This window comes from Eucalyptus grandis, chromosome 2, assembly GCF_016545825.1.
Source record: "Eucalyptus grandis isolate ANBG69807.140 chromosome 2, ASM1654582v1, whole genome shotgun sequence".
Lineage (NCBI taxonomy): Eukaryota > Viridiplantae > Streptophyta > Magnoliopsida > Myrtales > Myrtaceae > Eucalyptus > Eucalyptus grandis.
Genome location: NC_052613.1, coordinates 44055003 through 44074118, shown reverse-complemented (window position 1 = coordinate 44074118; position 19116 = coordinate 44055003). Strand labels below are relative to the sequence as shown.

General features: G+C 40.0%; 2 pseudogenes; one reads left to right on the top strand and one right to left on the bottom strand.

Moving 5' to 3' along the window:
* Positions 1 to 418: 418 nt before the first annotated feature.
* On the bottom strand, positions 419 to 4527 carry LOC120290744 (annotated as a pseudogene).
* Positions 4528 to 16419: 11892 nt separating this feature from the next.
* Positions 16420 to 18498, top strand: LOC120290856 (annotated as a pseudogene).
* The last annotated feature ends 618 nt before the right edge of the window (positions 18499 to 19116 follow it).

Sequence of the window (19116 nt, the reverse complement as noted above, 5' to 3'; positions counted from 1 at the left end):
CCGGCTCAAATTAGCCTTCCAGCTGATTCGGCCAGGGCGGTGTATGCTATAAAAGTCCAAGAAGTGATTGTATAGGAACCAACTCGATGCAGAACGGACAACACCATACACCAAGAACACCCAAATCAACACATCAGCTCCTAAAACATAGACTAGACGTGGTTCCATGAAACATTTAACGGTCTGTAATCTGCTTCTTCTACATGATTCTTCATCGTCGAGAAATTTGCGATCTTCAGCTTGCCTAAATTTAGCTAACTTTAGATGGAAACCGAAAGGGAATCTCAGGTGCAAAGCTAGACAAAAAGTTTTACCTAGACTCCACCAAACTCAGAGAGTATATAACCCTTTTCATCAAATCTAGGACAGGCCAAATCCACGTGGAATCAAACAGCTATGAAAGCAGACTCGGTAGATGTGTGTCTGAGAACAATGCATTTCTTGCCGCTGAAATCAAAGTAGAGATAGCAACAGCCTGAAAGATGACATTGTACAGGTACTAGCAAATCAGATTTTCATTTATCACCAAAATGCAGTGCAGATCAAGAATTGCGCCATTTATTGGGCTTTAGCCTCCTACTGCAGTTTGAAATTGAGAAGACTGACCATTCACCAATCTTAAACTCGTACAGATGATAACCCCACTTGCATCTACTGAGCATCCCTAGACAGGAGGTTATTAATCTTGATAGGTCGAGCATTGCATAATTCATCGGCACAGTCCCCTCTCGAAAACTGCTGCTGCACCCATACCCGAACCTGCAGTGACCATAATCAAGAAAGTATTCAGTTGATGGAAATGAATGAATACAGCTTGTCATTTTATTTTATTTTATGGTAATATGCTATGGCACGTACCAGAAATTTCCCTAACTTCGCACCACAAAAGTCTATTCTGAGACAATGACTAACAATTTATGACAAAGGGTTTCCCAAATGAGATGCTCACATGATAATCCTGATTAATCTGAACAATTTGATTAAAACCCAATGCTAGATTGAGGTTAAAATACGTGAGAAACAATTGGGACGTGCATCATGTGACAGTCCCAATCTTGAAATACTGCCAGATGATCTAAATTTTAATGTTCTCAAAGAACAGAGGGTGAACTAATTTCCCACTCATTTATAAAAGATAGTCAAGATTAAAGTATGAAGAAATGCACATATTCTTCCACAAGGTCCACTGTATTTGTTCATTTATTTTTGACAGAGGCTATTTAAAAACTAAAGAAGAAGTAATTGAATCCCTTGGCAAAGCAAGGAAGCACGAAACGAATACAAACCTATGCACATTGATATTACTCCAAACCGGCTGTCTCTTCCCTGACGCTTCATTTCATTCAACAGAGTTGCTACACATCGTGCACCTGAAGTGAAGAATGCCCATATCTTAGGCACATAGACATTATACAATAAATGCTTCCTGTGACATCACCTAGATTTTCCAACCTGCATGAATCATTCATACGAAACTTGAACAGGTATTGCATGTAAGATTACATCTCATCTCATACTAGATTCAACCGACAGTCATTGATTCCGAAACAGAAGACACGATCACAAGAAGAAAATAGGTGAAATCTTTTCACTGGCTTCAAGAAGTAATTGAGGTGCTTTCTTCTCATTGCGAGTTACCTGTAGCACCCAAAGGATGCCCGAGAGCTAAGGCGCCGCCATTAACATTGACTTTTTCTGGATCAAGCCCCAGTTTTTTACAACAATACACGTACTGAGATGCAAATGCCTGAAAAATAACAGCCATAACCTATTACAGACCCAGAACTTGCATTTGCATTGTGGAACTGAAGATGGTATCAGACGGTCTCTACCTCATTTATTTCAAGAAGGTCGATATCATCGAGCGTGAGCCCGGCGGACTTTACTGCAGCGGGAATGGCAACAGCAGGACCATTCCCATGACAGCAGGATCCACACCAACAGCCGCAAAACTCTAAAAGTAAGTGCTCCAACAATTAGATTCCATGCAGAAAGGCGGCATATAACATAAGAAACAATGTCTACCTAACAATAATAAGTAGCCTCGCTATAGCACCCTCTTATTAACAAAAGCAGTTGCCCATCAAAACTTGAACTACAGGTTACAAGTAAAAATGCACTTTCTAAAACTGAATTTCCAAATACGGTGATTTCCCACCTGAAAACACCAAGAATGGGCAACCCTTCTGCACAGCCACACTTCTCTTCATTAGCAGTACAGCCCCAGCTCCATCACTCACTTGACTAGCATTCCCTGACGACATTCAAAAAGCATAAGCTCATCAAGAAGCAACAAAAATATAATTAATGCAACAACACGGAATTCAGAAAGCAGGACTAGTTGTTAGATACCAGCTGTTGTTGCCCCATCCTTTCTAAAGGCAGGCTTCAGCTTTGCTAAGTCATTTATATTTGTGTTTGGTCGGATACCATCATCAACGGAAATCGTGACTGGCTTCTCCTCTCCAGTTTTCGGATCAACAAACTTTGAATAGAAGTCAACAGTTAGGTCATTATAGGAGCAGTTCAAGCCAAATTGCAATGGTGACTGTATATATACCTTGGTAGATACAGGAATGATTTAGATCTTTGAATTTCCCCGATTGCGTGGCAGCATAGGCTCGCCTATGAGATTCAACCTTTTCCAGAAAATTAAGATAGTTTCAATAACATTATACCAGATTGTTGAATCAGGAAACAATTTAACATTTTGAAAAATCTACAACACTTACAGCAGCCTGGTCTTGCTCTTGTCTGGTCACGCCAAACGCTGGGCCACATTTTCAGAAGTGATCCCCATTGGAAGAAGACAATCCCGCGCTTGTGCAAAGCTGTGTACCTGTTTTTTTTTTAAGTGATATTCAGCCAAATAATTCATATTTCTGAGTAAAAAATGTACTTTTCTTTGCTTTCCCTCTCAATTTTCTTTATTTAAAAGCTGGACATACTCTTGGGTTGACTTTAGGAACTGCACGAACTTGGTCTACCGTCATTGACTCCAAACCAGCCCCAATTCCTGATTAGTAAAGGTGATTATTTAAAGCAAAAAAAGAATGCTCAAGGAAGGCGTTCATTTCCAGTTTCAAGCTAACCAATGTCATAAAAACCAGCTTTAATGGAAGCAGCAACATCAGCAACCGCCTGAAGGCCAGAGGAGCATTGCCCTGTTGACAGTTCGGAGTGGCACAGTTTCTGTTACAAACAATAAAAGCAAATAAAGCATAAGCCTTGGCCAACTTAAATCTTAAAGGAGTTTTGATTCACATACATTTGGCCTTTGAAACACAATCTATCTCAAAAGTCACTTGACTAATCATTTCTACATTAGAGCTTTGCTCATCTCTCTAATTTCATTTGCACTTGCGATGATTTTTTACACAGGCACTTAGACTTTGATCATTTTCTTTCACATAAGATGCAGCCTTTTGGCTCTTTTTTTCAAGTGTGCATTGGCCTTGCTTTTACTAATCACATTGCTTTTTCATGCCCCCTAATTTTGTCAAACTTTTTGCTCTTTGAATTTTTGGAGCTCTTATCACTTTCGAGATACTTTTCACATATTCTGGCAAATGTCAATTATATGTGGTCAATCCTTATGTCTTGCCCCGGTGAAGGGAGTTGATCACCACTCAGGGTTTAGAAATGAACAATCAGGCCCAAATTGCTTAGAGCAATAGGTATAAGTGTTTGGGTATAGAATGAAATGCTCTTCTTCACCTTGGGATGAGTCAAGCTCTTATGAGAATTCCTCTGAAGCTATCACCAGAAGATTGATTCCAGTGAAAGTAATATAAATTTTCTCAATCTTTCGTTTTACAACACGATCGTAACCTCCTATGCTGCCCCAATGTAGGGTCGTTCTCGACAGGAGTACTTTGAAGGATCATCTTTATTTGGCCCAAAGGGCTAGCCAGAGATTAGTACGGTGCTTGGGATTGATGAAGGAAACACCTTTATCATTTCGATCTTTGCGCTCAATGGGAGTGAATCACTCGTCTTAAGAGAAGATCGTTTTTCACTCAACTCTCAAAAGTGTTCGAATGACATGTTTGGAAATAGCTTACCTTTCTCCATCCTAAGCACTTTTTGTTTGGCATGGTTAACGTCTCCATTTCACTCTACTGAGATTGTCTGAGTAGATTAATCTCCACAGGAAAATTTGATTCAAAATGAATAACCCACAAAACGAAAACAAAAAAACAATTTTGAAATAAAAAGGATGTTCAAAAAGTTTGTAGAAATTTGTTTCTCAATTATTCATTTTTGTGCTTGTTTCTAGGAAAATCCCAAAGGTTCTTTTCAGTAATAGAAATTCTCCATTTTTTTCATTAATTTTGAGAAGAAGGGTACTTACCTGTGGTATGGTGACTCGGTAACCTGTAAAGAATGTAAAAAGAATGTGTTAGTGCAAAAATCTTTAGGGATTGAAATATTGGAAACTATACATTATTACCCTTCACTCACTTTTGTCCTTTGGGTACTAACATTTCTTGAGTTCACCCTCGTGGATATTTGGTAACTCGACATTGCCCTTCACTTGCATTTGCCTTTAAGTGTCTGATGTCTGCCTATCAAAGGAAAGAAAGAATCATGTCAGAGACGCTATCAAAATGAGCAATTGGAATCAACACCATTTACCCTTCACATGTTTCCGTTCTTCAGGTATGAACTTTGCACAGAAGTGGCTAGAATTGATTGAAAATGGCTATGTGGCCCTAATTTTATCCATGAAAAGCACTTCTTTATTGCATACAACAATTTACAAAGTTCAATTCTGCTTTTTCAAATGCTCTTTTTCGAAGAGATGTTTAATTGACAAAGAACTTGAAAATTTTAAATATGAATCATTAAATATGTTTTTCAAGATCCTTCTTTGAAATGAGAGGGATTGCTCATTGTTTCCACATTTGATGATACTGTTTTTTAGATGCTTTGCCCCATTTATTGCCTGTAAAGAAAAGATTGGACATGTTACTTCCACACTCGATTGAAAATCATTTAGGAACTATATACATCCTTTTACACCAAATGGATGGTCAAGTCTCAACATGCTTTCTTGTTAGAAGGCGATACTTCTACGGTCAAGGTGCACCTTTTCCCCATTCATCATTTGCAAGGAAGAAGAAATGTGATATATTATTTCCGTACTCAACACAATTCATTTAGGAATGAAATGCTCTTTTTTGTGCTAAATTGGATGTCTTTGTCATGTCTTATTGAGAGATATTGCCCTTATAAGAATATTCCTTCGCTTTTGTTGGAATGGTATATAACTTGGCGCCCACAATGTATCCTTGACAATGGAAAAGAAAATCATGTCAAAAACAATATCATAAATTGATAATTAGAATCAATATAGTTTACTCTTCCTTCGAATTTGCCTTTCGAATGCTTGGCAACTCCTTCATTTGTCTCATCAAGCAAAGTGAACGAGATCGATGGACTATTTTGGCACCTAAAGCATCTCCAAATAAAGAAACTTCCCAGAATGGAATTTAACTTCGTTACGCCTCTACGGAAGATTGGCGCGGACGAAGCCTCGACACATGCTTGCTCCTTGAGTTCCATGAGCCTACACTTTTATCCTTTAGAATATGTGATTGGCAATCTTAGATGATCCATTTATTTTACTAATTTAACAAAAATGAATGAACAAATGAATTGTTATACCAGAAGTTCCTACTGGAACGATTACAACCTTACCATCTCAAAGTATCATTTATGGACTAACTCGAGAAAGTGACTAGTGAAGAGATAAAATTTTATGCAGGTTCTTCTTGAAACTCTTTCTTCAAAACATTTCGAAGCTAAGGTATAAAGATTCAGTTCCAAGGGTCCATTCAAAAAACTTCAAGTGCTTTTTAAAGAATGATGTTTTTATGAAATCAAATTTAATTACTCAAAAATGTGAGTTGCGTGATTTACAAAAGTGCCGATTGGGCTCGCATGCAAAACTCAAAACTAAAAATATGATTGTTACCAAGAATAAAGACAATGATATCATACAAAACACGCTTGCATATATGAGCGTATAAATCCATTCTCATCCTAATTCTAAAGTTGACTTCTTGGCATGATCAAGCGAGTGAAGTCAAGAAATGTCATCACGCATGACCTGCGAAAAGAAGACAATGTTAACGTGTGAATGAAAAATTGACCTTTCGTCGCAACCAATTTTTCGGGGTGTGAACCACCTAGGGTTTGGCTAATGGATTGTTAAGCCTAAAAGCAACTCGGGCTCTCCCAAGCCCATACCAATTCGCGACTTAGGGTTCAAGTTTTTAACATGCAATTGATTTTTAACTAGAGTCGCCACTAATCTATTTTTGGTGGGTCGATTAGAAACCCAAGTAAAGTAATGGGAGATTTACTTCACTTCTACGAACCAAGAGATTATGGGTACGGGGACTTGATTACACTAAATTTCTCTAATGCCCTTTCGGTACCATTCTTTTAATTTCAAAAATGTTTTTTTTTTGCATGCAGCTTGAATTGATTTTAAATTTAACATGTGAGGTAACTACGAATGCAGACGCAAACCACCAATTTAACACTCGAAAGCGAAGTGAATAAATGATGCGAGAACTTACCTCAAAGCAACGAAAGCATCTCTGAATGTTAGTTTAATTCACATCGCGATCCCTAAATATGATTTCTAATTAACACTAATTTTGTTTTGTTTTCACTTAATTAATGAAAATCATGCAATATGCAATGCATGCCACTAATTTAACATGAAATGATATGACATAGCAACATGACTTAGCTATATGACCTAAGCAATATGACATAACTAAGCATGTAATCTATCCTAAGCATGAGATGATTTATTCTAAATAATTTTTTTTTTTGTATTTTCTATGAGATTCGAAATTAAAGAGATGCAACATTTAAATATGCAATCTACATTAATCTAATGACCTAATTCTAATGACGGGCAATTTCTAATTAAATGCACCTAACAAAAATCACTAAATGACGTGCATTGTATAAAACTAATTCTATATGAGGTGCACATGATTTTTATTTTCCTAATAAGCATGCAATCTATTTATGAGAAATTATCTAAACCTATAATATGCAATCTTAGCATGCAAATGACGTGCAAAGAATGCTCTAATTCTACATGACATATGCATAATGACTTTTTTTCTTCCTTTTTCCCTCTTTTTAAATTTCGAAATTAATAATCGCCAAATAATTAAACATGCAATCCAAATTAAAAAAAAGAACTAGCAACTTAAATTAATTGATTTTATTTTTTTTATTTTTGAAAATTCAAGTAAAATTCCTATTATGAACATGCAAACCCTAAAACTACATTTTTTATTTTTTAAAAAAAAACTAATTTAAGTAACACCACAGCAAATCGCCATATTGATTCCCAAATCGACGAACCATATCTCGCGTGAGATCGAGTTGGCTAATTTCACATAAATCACGAATCGGATCTCGGCGGGAAATCGGATTAGCAATTTTTTAAAGTAATTACGAGTCGGATTTCGAGCTGAAAATCGACCGACAATCACTTTAGTTAAAGGCAATTTCATATCATGGAATTTCAATTTCACATTAAAGGAATAATTACACTAAAAAGATAAAATAAAATAGCAAAAATAATAAAACAAAAATAAGATAAAAGAAAATACCTAAATTTTCTTTTGTTTTCTCTTTTTTTTTCTTTTCTTTTTTTTTTTATTAAAAAGAAAAAGAAAAACAAAGCTGTGGCCGGTCCAGCGAGGGGGATCACCGGCTAGGGTTCCGGCGAGGGCACCGGAGCGGCGCGACGGCGGCACAGCAACAGGGGCTTCGGGGATCGGCGCGGCGGCGTCACGGCACCGGGAGCGGGCGTCGCGGGCGTCTGGGTTGCTGCAACGTCGGATCGTGGCGCGGGCTCCGTCAATCGGCGATCGGGGCGGCACGGCGGTGTCGGGACAAGAGCGCCGGGGCTTCGGACCTGCAGGCGGAGAGATCCCGACGTCTGGACCACGGATCTGCAGCGGCAGTGGCTCCACGAGCGGATCTGGGACGGGCGGCGCAAAGCAGGGCTCGACGTCGGGGCGGCGCGGGTCGTGCGGACGGAGACCGGCGGCTGCGACGGCGGAAGGTTGGCTCGGCGGCGGCACGATTCTGGATCTGGAGGAGGAAGGGCGTCGGATCTGGATCGGCTGCTGTGGGGATCTCAGATCTGCAGGCGGCGAGCGGAGGCAGTGTCGGGGCGCGGATGCCGGCACGGGCGAGCGGAGACGGCACGGTCGGACGCCGGAGGGAGCGGACGGCAATGGCGCCGGCGGAGGCCCCCCTCGCGAGGAAGATGAACAGTCGCGTGGGGGCTTTTCTTTTCCTTTTGTTTTTTCTTTCTCTCACGTCAACTCTCTGCTCTCTCTCTCTTCTGCTGCCCTTTTCACCTTTTGTCTTTTTGTGTTCTTTTTTTACTCGACGGAATGGGACCCCTCTCAATGCGGCCGAATGTTTCATTTTGTGGCCTCCTTCAACCCTAGGTATTTTTAACATATTTATAGGGCACGGACTAGGGTTTTAAAATTTTCCAAATTCATCTCCACGTAGATTTCTTTTCGAAACGCAATATTTGTTTTTTTTTCCCAAACGGAATATTTCTTTTTCAATGAAATCTTACAAAGATAAATCCATAAAAGAGGATATGATGGCTGACCGATTTTTGCTTTTCTTCGTGGGCTAAAGGACTCATCAAGTTAAAGTTCTTAACCATCAATTTGAACCCATTTGTCACCGACCCAATGTAAATGCAAATTAAAACATAAATGCACCTAAACTGTATGTTATGCAATTGACTATTTTTTCAAGGATAAAATTAACCCTTAAATGCAAAAAATTAAGGGTTAATTTTTTAATGCAATAAATGACTAAACAGATCGCCAAAATTTAGGTGTCAACACTTTCAATGAGGTCGCCTCTTACAACAAAATCATAATGACGGTACATGCCCTATAGTCCCTATTATGGGATTTTGGTATTTCACCAAGATTTGTCATAAGAGAAAGATCGATCAGCGGCTATCAATCGAATGTCCATTCTATTCCAAAAGTTTCATATGCAAAGGTGGCATTGATTTTGAAAGATTAATTTGTGATTTTACTCCTAGAAAATGAGGTAACTTTTATTTTGAGAAATCTGTACACAAAATATTATCTAAATTTCAATCCCAAAATGTAAGAAAAAAAAAGAATTTGATCGAAAATATGATCTCAATTTTTGTGCCCCAAAATACAATCTTAACTTGAAAGAATTTCTAAACAAAAAGTGGTTTTGAGCCCATAATTGAAAATTTAGATAAAGCCATATGTTCATTGGGGCTAGATCGGATAGCTTGAAATTTGTATTCGAGGTTCATCACCAAGAGTGCTTGCGAAACCTTTTTATGATAAGCCTACATCACCAAGAGCATTCGATTAATTTCCACAAATTTTAAAATGAAAATTCAATTAAAAAAAAAAGAAAAAAAGAATGATACTTACGGTAGGGGACAACTTTTCTCTCTTTATTTTATTTTTTTTTTAATTACATAGACAAACACATGGGATGTGGTTCAATTTCTACTCTATATGGCTCAAAATGGAGTCATGGGATCACCAGGCCGAACCAACAAGATCGCGGCTAGGTCGTGTTACCCATGACTCGGCCGTCAAAGAACCGACTCGTGTCGCATGGTTGCGAGACCATGGTGGGGACTTTTGACATCAAGAAGGAAATTTCGAGGTTGAGATGGGTGACTCATACTACATGGTTGTAGTCGAAGTGGTATCCACCTCAACACCATTCTAAAAAATCCTATGCGGCTCAAGTCCAACGGTAGGTAATGTGTGCTAGTGTAGAGTGATGCAAAGAATATATACACAACAATTTATAAACAAGAAATACTTCAAAAATTCAAAACATAAACATTCATTCACAACTCCATACCTGCAAGATAAGGGGTTAACAATCATTCCTCCCCTTATAACTCCCAACTGCAAAAACATTTAACACTCATGTTAGGAATGTACCCAATATCTTCGCTACCAAACAAAACTTATTTTTGAACAAGATAATTTTAGGCCTAAGTCTACTAAGGTTTAAAACCATTCCCTAGTGGAGTCGCCAAGCTGTCGCGACCTACCCGTCGAGAGGAAGAAACAAGCTTAGGTATTGCCTAAAGGACGAGTCTAATGCCTATGATTAGACGCAGGCTCTCCCAAGCCCACACATCGCGTGACATTAGAGTATTTTAATAATTTTGCAAAAAGGAGTCGTCACTAGCCTATTAGGATCAGCTAGAAACCAAATGAGACATGGAGTGTGCCTCACTTCCTCGTAACGTGAGAATCTTGTTCATTTTAACATAACATTTTTGTCAAACAGTTTGAATTGATTTTATACCTATCCACTAACATGTGATGTGATTATGCGGGTACACAATTATTAAAGTAACAATTCGCAATCAAAATCCTAATTGTAATAAACTTTGGCACGTGCAATTAAACATAATAACATATGCAAATTAAACACGCGATATAATCAATGTGCAAGCAAATAAAGGCCTAATTACACTAAAAATGCAAGACATTGCAATTCCTAACCAAACCCTACATTTTTTAATTTTCAAAATTTTTAATTTTTTTAATTAAAAAATTAGTTAATTTTTTAATTTTTTTATTTTAATTTTAAAATAATAATAATAATTTTTTAATTTACAAAAATGGGCGAACCAGGTCGGGTCCGGTCTAACCCAACCCAAGTTCGGCTTGATTTGGGAGGCCAATCAAACACCTTAGGGCCTTACCCAGCCTTGTCAAGCCCCAACAGGGTGGGCCCGAACGACGGGCCCGGTCCAACTCAAAAATGAGCCCACTTGAAAAAAAGAAACCTAAATAAACTAAGCATGGCCCAACACAAAGGAAAATCTAATACCAAATCGCCCAAAGGCCTTGCTTCGCCTAGATGTGGCCCACGCCCGACCCAATAAAAATTCCGTATGTGATACATTTATAATAAATTTATAATAAACCTAAGTCCAAGAGATAAACCGTCACGGTCCGTGAATCCTCTCGTACTCATGACACTTGTGAGTGGCGTTTGGGATTATCTAGTGAAGAGTGTGAGGCAGAAGGGTAGAACACAACTAGTCCGTTGGAGTGGCGTCAGGACGGTTGGTGCTAAGAGTTCTAGGATAGAAGGATTATATCACTTAGGAGCTCTGAAAACGGGGTAAGTCTCATGTGCACAAATTGGTCGGGAGCTGATGCTGCTCTCCTAACGAGGTCATGGCAGGCCGAAACCAGTTGTTATGCCTAAAGAGAACTATTGTCTCACTCGATGAACTAGACGCCCGAGCGAAACTGGGCGTGGTAGGATCTCGTACGAATAAGTATTTACCGTATCGTTCGTGGAACAAGCTATAGAAGAAAGGCTGGCCTGGCGAATTCCGCTCGCCAAATGCCCGTGGGTCGTTCCAAGGCCAAGGAAACTCTCAGCCCGTGACAAATGGTATCAGAGCAGGAATCCCTCCAGTAAGTGAGCGAGTCGGAGAATCGGACTCCTCGCTCCAGTGCGAGTCAAGCAGATAAGTCCTAGTGGGACCGATCCTAGTGGGCAGAGAGGAATCTGCTGGGGCTAAAAGATGCCCAAACGTAGCAGGGCTCTCAGCTCCTAGGATGACAATAGGTACTAGGACGAGTTGGCTTGTCGCCGAGCGGATAGCGAGTCTGAGAATAACTAAATCCTCACTGAATGGGGATAACGTTCCTAGATCAATCGGTGAATGTGAAGAAGAGGTCTACTACCGCGTTTTCAACAAAAAAAAAAAAAGAACCTCCATTGGTTTGCTGGGGTCAAGATGCTAGTAAGGTAGAAATGGTGCTGCCAAAAGATGCAGTTGGCGAAAAATACCACACTTGCTAGGAAGCGCAGGTGATTGAGAAGGGCCGAGCGGCTGAGATCAAAATAGGGTACCGGTGGAGCAAAACCTGTTTTGTTGGGCGAGCGTGACCGTTCGATGTAAATTCCCAAGTGGCACATCAATGGTTAAGGGACGCAAGGAAGCGACAGAACAAATCGCAACGAGGGCGTTGCGAATTGAGTGGGGGAGAATGTCACGGTCCGTGAATCCTCTCGTACTCGTGACACTTGTGAATGATGCTTGGGATTATCTAGTGAAGAGTGTGAGGCAGAAGGGTAGAACACAACTGGTCCGTGAGAGTGGCGTCAGGACGGTTGGTGCTAGGAGTTCTAGGATATAAGGATTATATCACTTAGGAGCTCTGAAAACGGGGTAGGCCTCCCATGCACAAACTGGTCGGGAGCTGATGCCGCTCTCTTGACGAGGCCATGGTAAACCGAAACCAGTTGTTGTGCCTAAAGAAAACTGTTGTCTTACTCGATAGACTAGACGCCCGAACGAAGTTGGGCGTGGTAGGATCTCGTACGAAGAAGCATTCACCGTATCGTTCGTGGAACAAGCTATAAAAGAAAGGCTGGCCTGGCGAATTCTGCTCACCAAGCGCCCGCGGGTCGTTCCGAGGCCAAGGAAACTCTCGGCCCGTGACATAAACCTGTCCTATGACGTTCACCTCAAAAACCCACTAGCTCGATGATAATGTCCTTTTCCTTTTCCTAAGGAAATGAAGTAAATTTCCACATCCATATTTCAAAGGACGATAGAAGATCTAACTACACCCTTTAGTAAACACCGAAATGTGGCCGGACCACCAAAGTATATCCTGGTCTCGCTCTCGAACCCGTCACTCCGCCGACCTTACTAACTAAGCAAGGTGCGAGCTAAAACTCGAGGCGGATCTCGTCCGAACAAAGATAGTTCACCAAAAGGCGCGCTCTCATCGCAAGCGAGGAATCTAAGTCGGGGCTTAGTTTAACGAGTAGAAACGCTCTCTCGAGTGCAGATTTCACACTGCTCGCCACCATATAATAATACTTAACAACCGTTGTTCTTCCGAAAAGCGTGGTCGGTGGGGGAGGAGGCCCAGTGAGGTGAGGAGAACATGCCGTGACCGGATCCTGAAATGTCTCCGAAGTTGACGGTCGCATCGTCTTGTCCTGACCCCCCTCCGACCTTCGATTATCGTCGTGCATCTCTACACCACCGCGCCACCCCTGCTTCCTCCTTTATAATAAGCAGGGAAAGAAATTTAGTTAGTAATGTAGTTTGACTCTAATTTTTAAATGAGTTACTATCATTAAAAAAAAATCACAAATTAATACACTTTATTCATTAATTTTCGTTAAATTTTACTGTCAAATTGTTGAGTTAAATAACATGTGACAGTTAATGGGCGTATCACTTTAAAGTTTTACCTTCCGTTGTGATTTAATGGGAAATAATAAATTTATTATAAATGTATTACATACGGATTTTTAATGATCAAAAAATTAATTTAAAGTAAATTACACGAACAAGGTCCTTTCGAGTAGACTAAGTAAATTGAACATTTTCATAAAAAAAAATGCAAGATTCTATCCTGCTGTCCCTCTTTCTCGCACAAAGCTTTTGGTAAAAGGCTGGTAAGAGAGAGCAAGACGATGAAATTAGGTTATAGCTTTTGCAATTCATCTAAAGATTTCATTGCGCAATATCATGAAACATGATGCTTCAAATTGAGACTTCTAACTCTTCGATGTCGTGTTATTCTAAGAATGCCCGACCTAGATAAAGTCGAGTAAAGAGACCGGGCAATTTCAATAGAGTGACCAACCTTGCATTGTTTGTAATCAGTACTAGTGTTGTGCTAGTGCACTGCTGGTGTTGCTGGTGCTGTTCTTCGGGGAAGAAGACGACGTCTTCTCTCTCTCAATTTGGGGATTTAGAGTTTTGAATTTGGAGGAAAAACACAAAACGGCGTCGTTTTGTTGTTTAAATGCTGACTATACTCTCCGGCGAGCCACATCAACTTAAAAAATTAATAAAAAAAGTGTAACGTTGGATTTTCGGCCAACCAAATCGGAGTTGGCACCAAAATAAGCATTTTTGAAACTTTTTGGCACTTAAGTGATTCGACAAAAACTTTTGACACCAAAAAAGCGCCAGACACAAGTCACAGTGCGATAATATACTTCTCCCGAAAATCACCATAGTCAAAAGACCCTTAACAAATACTTTTAAATGCAAAATAATTCAATATGTTCCTTTCTAAAATTATGAACACGCTCGTCAAGGCAGTGGTTAATGAAGATGATTATGGGTTGGTTTTAACTTCAATGACAATTCATCAAACTTCCAGCTAGAGTTATAGAGATGTTGAGCTTCGGAAGTTGAAGTCGACCCAAAAGCAGTTTTTGTCGTTTTGCAGGCAAAGCGGGAGAAGCGTACGGTTCAGATGAGCAGGTCAGCCCGGTCAACTTTTCGTGCGGATACGATGGAGAGGTCAATTCCTTGTCGTTTCCCAAACGCGGACAGGAGCTCTTTCCCATGGATGTTCAATGAATTGGGTACAACTTGAGCATCGTCCTAGAAAAAATCGACCCAAAATCAATTTGATTAGATGGAAGTTTTATTCAGTTAGTGCGATGTGACTTATTTCTTTATAATGTTGGCTTAAATTCGGAAGAAACTTGGAACCACGTGATTCTAAGCAACGTTGAATGAGTCCTTTCATCGACTTTTGTCGGCCAAGAGTGTTTAGTAAGAAACGTTTATTTGATGCTCGCCGAATCCCGATGAATTTACTATCTTAATGAGTTGGTTGTGTTGTCTCTTCTTTTTCATTTAATTAGTAGTAGTTGTTGCCCTTAGATTATCAATAAAATTTCACAACAGCAAAAGGATGATGTATCGAACGTACATAACATCACCTATTGTGCATCATGACTAAGCCAAACATGTCTAGTTGCTATCTAATTAAAGAGAATGTGTATTAGTCTTATGGTCTCTAAACAAGTTGTTTACATCATTTTCATTGGTTTGTTTAAATATTTAAATTGTGGTTACAGATGGTTTACACTTTCCAGATGAAATGGAAAATCCATGAGTTTTATGCTTATCAATATAGGTGGTTTTACATTTTCATCTCTCCATCCTTTTATTTGCTATATTCTAATAAAAAGTCAAAGAATTGATTGGGTAGTCAAGGCCCAGCTGTGGTGGGCCAAGCTGGTGGGCCGGGCATGGGGGAAGGAAAAGGAAGGGGGCAGGCCGGGCCAAGGCCGGATCCGGCCCAACCCAACCCTTAAGATCTTGTTTTTTTTTTTTTGCGACTAATTCCGAACTTTTAATGCTATTAAGTCTTTAAGTAAAATTGCGAAATTTAGGTGTCAACAAGTACAAGTTTTGAAATTAGAAATTATTAGGTTTATCAACATAAGAAAAAAAAATCATATCAATCAAAAGTCACTTGAGAAAAAAAAACAATTAAAATTTCATACTATTGTGAGACGAAAAGAGTTCAGCCTCATGATTCGAGTACATGTAACTCTCTATAGAGTATCCTTTACTCTCAAAACATTCAAATATATCTCAATATGTTTCAACCTATCTAATCACAAACTATTCGCTCCAATCTAATAGCATTAAAAGAGTCCAGCCTCATGATTCGAGTACATGTAACTCTCTATAGGGTGTCAAAATGTAAATCCATGAGTTTTACGCTTATCAATACAAGTGGTTTTACATTTTGATCTCTCCATCCTTTTATAGCAAATAAACCTAATAATTTCTAATTTCAAAACTTGGTACTTCTTGACACCTAAATTTGCAAGTTTACTTAAGACTTAATAGCATTAAAAGTTCGGAATTAGTCACCAAAAAAAAAATATTGATTTTCAATCAAGCACTTGACTACCCAACCAATTCTTTGGGGATTCAGAGTGTCTAATAAATTTATTGTTCCTTTTTTGTTCATTCTTTCCTCATCCTTTCACTAGCCTCCCAATAAAATAAAAACGGTAATCTTCTTAAGTGTCATCGTTCCCTCGTATCTCCAAGTAATTGTCCAAGTCTATCCTTTGAAAATGGAGCAATAGTGCACGAAAAAGTAGTTATTTTATAAAGCCGTCACTTCAGTAGAAATTTCCAAATAAAATAGATTGTTGTAATGCTTTCTTATTTTTGCAATGATTTTTCACCTTGTCATTTATTCATATCATCCACGACCCAGATGTTATCTTCTTCTTATGCCATAACCATTTATGATTACGCAATCCCATTTTGACAAGCAAGCTTAAGTTATCGTGAAAATAATGACAAACAGATTTTATTAATATAATAGTCTTAGGCTATCTTAAAAATAATAACTTATTATGAGTGATCAATTATTAAAATGGTAGGTCTCACAATAAATTTTAATTCTTTTTTATTTAATTTTTTGTGACTATAGTGGATTAACGACTGTCATTTCTGTTGCAAATGTGTGTGGATGGTGACTCATCTTGTCCTCTACTCATATCGCTTCTTCGTCCTTCCTTCTTCCCTTTCCTTATCGCGACGTTCTCATCCAACCCGATCCAGAACCACGCTCCAACCAGAACTGGGAGACTACAGTCATGGGCGTCACCGACACCACGCAACAAGCCTTCGACCGAGCCCAAGAGCTCAAGCAGTTTGAAGAATCCAAGCTCGGCGTCAAAGGTCTCGTCGACTCCGGCCTCACCTCCCTCCCACCCCTATTCGTCCACCCACCCGAGACTCTCTCCACCCTCAAGCCCACCCGCCCCAAGCCCGACTCCATCCCCACCATCGACCTCTCCTGCTGCGACTCCTCCCGGCGGCCCTCTTTCGTCGCAGAAGTGGGGCGTGCAGCTCGCGAGCTTGGCTTCTTCCAGGTGGTCAACCACGGCGTGCCGACGGAGGTCCTGGACCGCACGATCGCAGCGGTGAAGGCCTTCCATGAGCAGCCGACAGAGGCGAAGGCAAGGATCTACCGGAGGGAGATGGAGACCGGCGTGTCGTTCTTCACCAACTACGACTTGTTCCACTCCAAAGCGGCTAGCTGGAGGTCAGCCCCGAACCACTTCAATTGATTTCGTACCATTTCATGATTTTTATGATAATTAGTTGTATAAAGGCTCTGTTACCAATACGATCGTGTCAAGTGTTTAGCAAATGAGACGAACTGATACATCATATATGACTGAAAGTAAGACAATGACAAACGAAAGAAAAGAATCACTTCAACCGGTGCACGGAATTATAATCAGGGATGAGTAGGGTTCTAGAATAGGACCTAGAATTTGAGAACTGGTGGGAATTTATCCGATTTTAGATTTCAAGATATGCAAGATATGTTTTAGATTCCAAAAATTAACAACCTGTTTGAATGAGTAAAGTCCAAATTCTAGGTAGATAAAACTTGAGATAATTTTGTGTTTCTTTTACTATATGTTTGTGTGATGGTGCGGTGTAGTCTAAACTTCCATTTTATGGTTTGACTTTTTATTTTGTCAATGCTCCATATTCTTCGTTTGTTTAAATATAAATTGTAGTCAGTTAATTGCATAAACAAATGCTGGTCATTAAAAGTGATGATTCATTATAAATGCTCAATTAATAATACAGATGAAACCAATGGTTGATCCTAGAATTAATTTTGGAACTTGTGACAAGATAAATTTTAGGGTATGTAACGTAAGTCCCAACTTTTAAAAATTGAGGTTCTAGATTCTAACCTATACGGAGCCTGAAAGTGCTCACCCATAATAATAATACAGGGACACGCTCCAGATAATGCTGGCGCCGAAATTAGCGGACGTGGAAGAAATCCCCGAGGTGTGCAGAAACGAGGTATTGGAGTGGAATCAACAGGTTCAACAGCTGGGGAGCCTCCTCTTGGGGTTGTTGAGCGAGGGGTTAGGATTGAGTGCTGGCAAGCTTCAGGAATTGACGTGCTTGGAGACGAGGGTCATGCTGGGGCATTGCTATCCATCTTGTCCCCAGCCCAATCGACAGTCGGCATGACGTCCCACACTGACCCAGGTGTGATCGCATTGCTGCTGCAAGACCAGATCGGTGGGTTGCAGGTGAAGCATGGCGACGAGTGGGTGGATGTGGCGCCCGTCCCAGGGGCTCTTGTTGTGAACATCGGTGACATCCTTCAGGTGAACTCCCGTCAAAGACTAGGACTTTCTCCAAAGCTCCTGAGTAAGTTAGGTTAACATTCTACCATGAAATGAAGATCTTATTATGTAAATTTCGAATTTTCCAGATTATGTCCAACGACAAGTACAAAAGCGTGGACCACCGAGTGTTGGCCAACCCCAACCGAGAGCCACGTGTGTCGATAGCAACTCTCTACAACCCGAGCAATAGTGAGAATGAGTTCGGACCATTCCCGGAGCTTGTGTCCTCGGATAAGCCTGCTGCTTTTCGGCAGTTCACCTTCAGCGAATACAAGAGGAGATTCTTCACTAAGGAGTTGGGCGGGAAAAGTCTGATAAACTACTTCAGGGCGTGATTGAGAGGTCCATAGGCCAGAAATGGTGATAAAAGAATAAGATGCATCCTTATAATAATGAAGGAAATACTGGGTTCTTCCCTAAACTCTACTAAACCTTGTGTAATTGTTGTTCTTATGGTGTTAATTTGAATATATGCGTTTGCATAGTCCATGTGAGAAAGTAACTTGTGCGATGGATTCACTAAACTCATTCCACAGAGACTGAACCAATCACGGACATGGGAATTCAACAGCAAGATTGCACGAGATGAATAGTTTACTGTCCACTGGAAAATAAGAGGGAGTATCCTGGAAAACCTATAGAGGCAACGAAATAAATGAATTTGATTCTTGCCAATTACATGTACAGGCATCTATACTCACGTCTTCCCACTGCCGAACCATTCAGCCATTTCTTCATCGTCCTCAAAGTCTGGTGATTCGGACTTCCTATAAATTCTGGATGAGCGTGGCTCGTCTGGATTTGCCTTTTCCTCTGCAGTCATTCTGATTCTTTCCAGCATCTTCATTTTCCACATTTCCCTCTTTTCCGTGTCACGAGACACATCGCTCATGCCTCCTGCAATTGGAAAATCAAGAATTCCAGAAACCTCGTTCGATGAGTTTGTTAACTTTGGTTTCTCAGTGACCCCATTCTCTCCATCCACAAATCTCACCCTATTTGTGACTCGCATTTGACTATTTCTCCTCATAGACC